Here is a 7979-nt window from a genome sequence, read left to right on the forward strand (position 1 = left end):
TACCTGTCGGGAATGCACTGATTGTGTTAGCGCCTTTAACAGCAATTTTATTCACCCAGTTTTTTTGGAAAACTTTCAGCTGCACACCGGTTCTTTGTTATTTGTAGTTTGTAGCAGATGATAATCAGGAAGCACAGGAGGTTTTATACCAATGAAAACTGGGTTTGCTGTCCAGATTTGATGTGTCAGCAGGCTATAATTTGCTTTATCTTCCTGTGGATTTGACCCTTGTGTGGAAATGCACTGAAGGAACCTTAATTCTGGGAAAGTTCCTGAAACTTTAGGTGAAGAAAAAAAGAGTTAATATCTGAGTAAAGACACGAGTCATAAATGTTAAAGATGCCCTGATTTTGCTTCAGAGCTTCCAATCCCCCCAAAATTTCCCCCTGCAGGGAAATCAGGTGGTTCTTATTCAAGAGTTTCAGTGATGTAATTTCCCACGGCTGTACTAACCCTTTTTTAAAATTAAGCAACTTTAATTTGCGCACTGGGTTCGACATAAATATGTACAATAAGCTCAGCATAGGCGCCTGCACAGCTAGCAGACTGAAGATAAGCCAGGGCAGATTTTCCTATATAATCCACTGATGGTTGGGTTGGATGATGAAGTCTAAAAGTAATCCAGGTTTCATGTGAAGCTGTCGCATAATCTAAATTAGTCAATTTTAGCATGTATTTTATGTTATTGTATGACGTTTTTTGCATTCTTGCCTGCTGTTAAAAGTTAACAACGAAAATGCAGCATTAAGTTACTTTAAGTGTTAAAAATGTAACTACTTTTTTATTTTTACTGTAGAAGTCAATAATCTCTTAAGGATTTAAGCAATTTACCTTAATTTTATGGAGATTCTTCCCATGCAGGGAAAAGCAGATTGTTCAAACATGTCAAATTGAAAATAGAGATGTTAAAGGTTCCAAAAGGTCAACGCAGACTTCACTTCAGCTCTGCATAAATCATTACAGGAAAATTACTTGGTAACCCAGTAGGAATAAACAGCATTACATACAGTGGTCTCAGCCCAGATTATCATATCCTACAGAGGTATCCTATACACTCACCATACAGAACAATACAGGCTTCATGGCACCCAGTAGGAACATTACATAAATATTACAGGGATGTTACGGAGCCCCGGGTCTGCTCACTCACACCTCTAAGCAATAAAAGTGAAATCATAAACGAGCACGATAATGAGCATAAACATAATCAAAGAGGTGGCATAAGGTCACCAGACTGAGCGGCTCAAACAGCTCACTGTGGCGCTGCGATGGGAATATCACAGGACAGGAATATTAAAGTCAGTACAACGCGTGACAAAAGGCACAGTGAGGCAAAGCGCCACGGCACCATAGAAACAACGCACAACATGACAAACATGTGCAAAATATCATGGGAACAACAGAAGCATGACTGACTCACTACAGGGAGATTACAGAGGTGCCACAGTCAGACAATGTTCCCGCGAAGGCGCGCGGAAAGCGGCACAGACACACTCCACAGCCTCGCGCTCTTACGGGAATAATAAGAGGACTGTCAACACAACTGAGCTGTGAAACAACGCGAGCGTGACACTATAGGAAAATTACAGCAGTGTGCTCAACGTAACCGGAGCCGCAGAAAGAGCGAGAATGAGAGAAACCTCAGAGAAGGAAAACATACTGAAATGGCGAAGATGGAGACTCCTCTATCTCTTCTTCCTCCTCTCCTCTTCCTCTCAGGTCTGAAAGTCTGCAGCCTTCTTCCCTCGCTCTCACTCTCTCTCTTTCTCTCTAAAGGTCTCTCTACCACTGTCTCTCTCTTTTGTCGCTGTGATATCTGGCCATGCCTTCACAGGAGGGGGAGGAGGGGGTGGAAGAGGAGGAGGGCGAGGAGGAGAAGGGGGGGCCAGACAGACAGAGAGGAGGGAGAAGAGGATGATGATGTTGATGAAGATGGTGGAGGGAGAATCAGACACTGCAGCAGAGAGCGAAGAAGAAGAAGACGGCGCCTTTACCTCTCTCTCTCCCTCTCTCTCTCTCTCACCTTCTTCCTGATCCTCTTTTCTTTATTTCTCGAGGACGCGCACGCAAGCCCAGCGACGCTCCCGATGGTGTGTGCACGCGCGCGTGCAGGCTCCAAGGATAGCGATGCATTCACCACCACCGCGCCACCTCCTCATCCCTCCTTCTCACTCGCTTTTTTTCTGAATTAATTTCAAGCCTGTAGACTCTGAGAGCGTGTGTGTGTGCTTGTGTGTTGTTTTTGCACCCTGCAGACACACACACACACAGACAAAAGTCTCTCCATAGGCGTTGAAATGTGTCAGTGTGTAATTCCCTTTGTTCAGCTCTGTGTGAACAAAGAGGTTAGACTCTCTTCATTAGTAGTAGCTGGAGTAGGCCACTACTCACACTGCAGTTTTATTTTGAGAGTAAAATGTTCATTAACACAACTTTTGGGGTGTCAGATTGTGAAAGTGTCCTTTTCTCCTTCTCCAGGTTTTATTTGGCACAGATGTGTTGCAGCTTTTCCAGAGGATTTGCGCTCAGACTGTCCAGTGGAACTGCTTCCCTGGTGCATCAAAGAGGCAAAAAGACAAGCATGCTTGACAAGTGTCATTTTAGAGGATGGCTGCTAAAATAAATGACCTATAACTCATCTAAAGTAGATGCTGTGGGGTGGAGGCTCTTTGTTTTGCCTCTACTTGCCTTGCAAGACTCTGTGGTTGTTGCCAGTGATGGGAATAATGGCGATACAAGTAACGGCGTTACTAACGGCCAGTGTTGGGAAGGTTACTTTTAAAATGTATTCCGTTACAAAATACAGAATACATGCCCCAAAATGTATTCTGTAACGTATTCCGTTACGTTACTCAATAAGAGTAACGTATTCTGAATACTTTGGATTACTTAATATATTATCGTGCTTTTTACAACAACGTGAATGTACTATTGCTGTGTGATTTATTACTATTACTGAAGGTCCGCGACTCCGAACTGTAGTAAAGGGACCTCTGACTAATACGGCGGGGTCCCTGTCGGCTCGTAGCCGAAAACTAGCTTTACTTTGTTGTGTGGGTCAATTTTTCTTGCGAGAGACAGAGAGAGGCGTTGAAAGACTGCTCCAACGGAACTTATTGTTTTCGGAGGAAAACACGAACACTGTGTACAGTCGAGTCTTAATAGCTTACTTACAACTGGGCTCGTCAGGCACTCTTCTTGGCTGCAGTGGTTATTATTATATTTACATGCTTCCAGCTCCCGTTTTTCCTCGATGACAACTCGTACCTTTCCACTCGCCTTTTTCTCCCTCCTCGCGCTCACAGACACATAACGTGTATGGCAGTCCATTCTCCCTGCAACACGGACTATACTGCCCATGATGCTACATTCTTTAGAGCTATGCTTGTAGCATTCTGCCTGTTAGCTTATGTTAAGGTTCAAAATATTGGGGATGGAGACAAGAGAAAAACCACAATAACAACACTGGTCCGGTCGGGTTGAGTCAAACGATGATTTAATGATCACACACGTGGGAGATGGACACTGATGCAGACAGCCTCAAAATCTCAAAATGGTGGAGCATTGCTCAAACTTTTATAGCCTCTGGTGCCTCCACCTTATCATACAAAGCCTAAACATTCACATGCTTTCTCTCACACAGCGCCTGAGCTACGACCTTGGCTCCCTGTTTATCTGCTCCTGCTGAAATGGGGCAGAAAACTCCAGCACACTCTGTTCTCTTCTACTCAGACAAATTAGATTTCTTATAACTCAGCAGTATAATGCATCATAAAACAATATCATTCATTCACAACAAGTCAGCAGTTTAATGTAATGCAAATCAGTTTAACTAATGCAATAGTTATCAGCTTCTTCTAATTCAGGAGAATAATGCAAACTAAAACTACATATTAATTCACAATCTTTAATTAGGGGTCTAACATGGCATAAAATAATCTAACACTTAGCACAACAACAACAACAAAAAGGCGCTCTCTCACCCAGGAAACACACAGTCGCAGAAAGAGAGAGAGAGCGTCGCCCTGTAACCATGGCAACCGTAACGCTGCCGCCTGGAACAACAGAACATAGCTGTCAAACAAAACCCAAACAGTCCTGACCCGCGACAAAATGAAACAGGAAAGTACCGCAGTGTAATCCATTTATTTCAACAAAGTAACTGTATTCTGAATACCACCTTTTTAAACGGTAACTGTAACGGAATACAGTTACTCATATTTTGTATTCTAAATACGTAACGGCGGTACATGTATTCCGTTACTCCCCAACACTGCTAACGGCATTACTTTTTTCAGTAACGAGTAATCTAACTAATTACTATTTCTATCGTTACAACGCCGTTACCGTTACCGGTGCAGTCGCGTTACTATTTTTCAACAAACAGACGGTTGAAGCTGTGTTCAGCTTACCTTATATCAGTTGCACGGCAGTAGCTGTAAGTAATCTGGGCGCTACAGCTTTATGGTAAAATGGTAAATGGCCTGTATTTGTATAGCGCTTTTCTAGTCCCTAAGGACCCCAAAGCGCTTTACACAACCTGTCATCCACCCATTCACACACACATTCACACACTGGTGATGGCAAGCTACAATGTAGCCACAGCCACCCTGGGGCGCACTGACAGAGGCGAGGCTGCCGGACACTGGCGCCACCGGGCCCTCTGACCACCACCAGTAGGCAACGGGTGAAGTGTCTTGCCCAAGGACACAACGACCGAGACTGTCCAAGCCGGGGCTCGAACCGGCAACCTTCCGATTACAAGGCGAACTCCCAACTCTTGAGCCACGATCGCTTTAAGCAGCTGCGCGCGCTCCCGTGGAAGGCAATCACTTTCTGCCCGACGATCACTTTTTGGCACAACACCTGGAGCTAAGGGGCAAAACAATCGCATGAGTGCTGCTGTTTGACTGAGGAAGCATAAAGTAGTCGTGGTAAGCCAATCACATGACCACATCAAGATGACAAAGCAACAAGGTGATATACACCAGTTTTTTAAATTGTGTTGATAGGCCACGTAAAACCAGAGTCATGATAAACAATATATAAGCGGCGTTTTTTCCTTAATAGTTTCTTCATGTTTAACGTCTAAGGACAGCGCTAGCAAGCACTCCATGCTTATGACCAAAAAACCCAAAACAAAACAAAAAAACAGCCTTTTGATCTTGGTGGAAAAATGCACCATGCCAACCAATCAAAAACTATATGGCAACATGACATTTGGTTGTTTAGGAAGAGGGGGAAGTTTTAGGAGTGACGGTGAGAGAGAGAGAGAGAGAAAGACAGCAGAAACACAGAGAGCGAGTTTTGAGATGTGAGAGATTTGTGACATTTAACGTGTTTGTAGTTTGTAGTTAATGTGTTGTCTTGTGTAGTTAGTGTGTAGTGTTGTGGATAGTTTTGTGTTGTGTGTCAGAACAATGAGGTGACTGCTGTCTCCAGGTAAAGAACAGGAGTGATACACCTGCTGCTGTCAGACCTGCAGGTATCAGGCTGTGATGTTCTCCTTTATAGTGGACAGAAATATTTGAAGTGGCACAAATAATTTGTGTGGCATCTTATTGACTGCAGAACAGCTGATTGTTATGTAAACAGTTTGAAATTATTATTCTAAAAAAGGGGTAAAAGGTAAATGGCTGCAAATAACTTTGTTGTTTGCAAAACTTCTGCATATGATTTTAAAACAATGACAATTTATATTTGCATTTAAAGTTATGAAATGTGATTCAATAAACATGTTTGTGGTTGTTACAGTACAAAATATAACTTTTTCTACTCTGATTTTGTTTGTTGTCTGATTTTAGATCAATTGTGTTAATACAGTATGTCAAAATGAAAACATAACTGTAAATTCAGACACGCAAGGTTGTGTTGAAAAGAATGATACCAAACAAGGCAAATTAAATAGTTTTTAAAGGTGAAATGTAGAGGAAACATCAAAAGTAGTGAAAAATATGCAATTATACCCTGGACCACAGAGGGTTGTTTTTTTTAAAGTAACGCAATAGTTGCCTTTCAAGTAATTAATTACTTTTAGAATATTGTAACTCAGTTACTAACTCAGTTACTTTTTTGAAGAAGTAACTAGTAATTGTAATTAATTACTTTTTCAAAGTAACTTGCCCAACACTGGTTGTTGCATGTGCTTAATTCCTTAGTCGCCAATTATCCACACCTGATAACTGGGTTGGCTTGGGAGGAGCACCTCTTTTTACAGCTGTTGCTCATCATGGTTCTCCTGAAGACGTCTAGTGATGTACATTTTTTTAAGACTCTCTCTATATATACATTTATAATTGAGAAGAGTATAAATGCATTTATGTAAGCACCAAGTTGGGCAGGCTTGCATTAAAACTTGTATATGTGGTTTCTGGATATTCTACAGTGCAGGGGAATTATGCTTGCTGGAAAATAAGTGGGAAATAACAAGACACAAATTTGCTGACAGGAGGATTTAATATTTAACGTATTTTCTTCTGTATTTTGGCAACAGTTTGTAAAATATTCATGATTTTTATTTTATTAAAATGTGTTTCTGGACACAATTTTCATCAGATTGGTCTCATATGTCAAAAAAAAAAACCCCAAAGACAAACAAAGTGTCCATGTACACACTGATATGCACATTTTTCTTTTTTGAAAGGCAGTCAGGGCCACATTTGGAAGCTGAAGGGGGCATTTCACTGCCAGCACCAGAGTACCAGTTTGAATCCTACATGCATCCTCTACTTACCTGCATGATTTCAAATGCATTAAACCTCTTATCTTATAAAAATTACTGGACTCAACTAAAATAAATTACAACTCATTTTCATCCCATCTGAGAAGTAAAAGTAGAAACAAACGTACTGCAAACACAAAATTTACATCCTATGGAAACAGATTTCATTCTAACTCATCTTTTGAATGCATCTGGGCTGATATGAAGGGTGGGGGTGGCTTGCGACAGCCTCTCTAAACTCTAGTTTTAAGGATATTTGGTTGAATCATTCACTACACTAAAAGTTTGGAAATGCATGTTTGGTATGAACATTTAGCTTAATTGTTCATTTCTCCTTTCCTTAGTTGTTTCATAGGTTTGAATTTATAGATTAAACATTTGGATTAGGATTAGGAATTAGCACTAGATGTTTCTGTAAAACTGCAATCTCTGTAAAAGGAACGAAAGGACATTATTTATTTATTATTGGTAAAATAATCAATGCTGCATTTGTGAAAACTAAAATCAGCTTTAGATGAACTACAGCCAGCTTTGGAGCAATGCGCTTCCTGGGCAGTGGAATGACAGGAATTAGGAATAATCAGGTTTGGTAATGCTCACTGTGGCCAGTGTGAGTCACATGATGAACGATGGAAATTGTAATGCTGTTTGGGCACTGGGCTATGCTGAAATTGTTGCACAGCCCTGTGCTACCTTGTGGCAGAAGAGTGAAACAGTAGCAGAATATTGAAAACAGTAGCAGAATTAGAGCTTATAAACCTTAAATGCCCCCATTAGACTCCATTAGCTCAGAGCTGCATGGTAGAATTTGAACATGACTTTTTTATGAAGTTTAAGGTCTAAGGAGCTTGGAAAGAATGAAGTTTAAGACACCAAAAACATCTTGTTGATCTCTCCTTGAGCTGTCAGTCATTTCAGTTTGCTTTCCTCGCCTCCACAGACATCACGAGGAGGGAGAAGCTTGCTCAGTGCTAGACACTACTAGACACTTGAGCGATTTCCTGGAAGCAGTACCACACCAATCCACCTTTGTTCTTTAGTTTTAAATTCTCTCTTTAGTTTATCCTCATCTTTTCATTCCCCCACCCCTTTAAAGTTCCCTCCTTCCCTCCCATTTTTTAAACATTCACTTCAATCCATCGCCACGCTGTCTTTTCCCCACCTTTCCCCTGATCCATCGCTTTGTCTTTTAACTGAATCATTGTATTTCTCTCCATCGCTGCGTGTCCTCCTGCACATCTCTGTTATCCCTTCTTCT

At 41.4% G+C, this 7979-nt stretch overlaps 1 protein-coding gene across 1 annotated transcript in view; it reads right to left on the reverse strand.

Moving 5' to 3' along the window:
- The window catches only part of myt1la (myelin transcription factor 1-like, a), a 104776-nt gene extending 100877 nt beyond the window's left edge, over window positions 1-3899 (reverse strand). Inside the window, exons 1-2 of the mRNA XM_082506170.1 lie at window positions 3268-3899; window positions 1661-1826 (exon numbers count right to left, since the gene is read on the reverse strand). The gene's annotated coding sequence lies outside the window, so the exon portion shown is untranslated. The remainder of the gene's footprint in view (window positions 1-1660; window positions 1827-3267) is intronic.
- Window positions 3900-7979: the final 4080 nt, after the last annotated feature.

The sequence above is a fragment of the Aulonocara stuartgranti genome (assembly GCF_965226115.1).
Source record: "Aulonocara stuartgranti genome assembly, chromosome: 15".
In the NCBI taxonomy this organism is placed as follows: Eukaryota; Metazoa; Chordata; class Actinopteri; order Cichliformes; family Cichlidae; genus Aulonocara; species Aulonocara stuartgranti.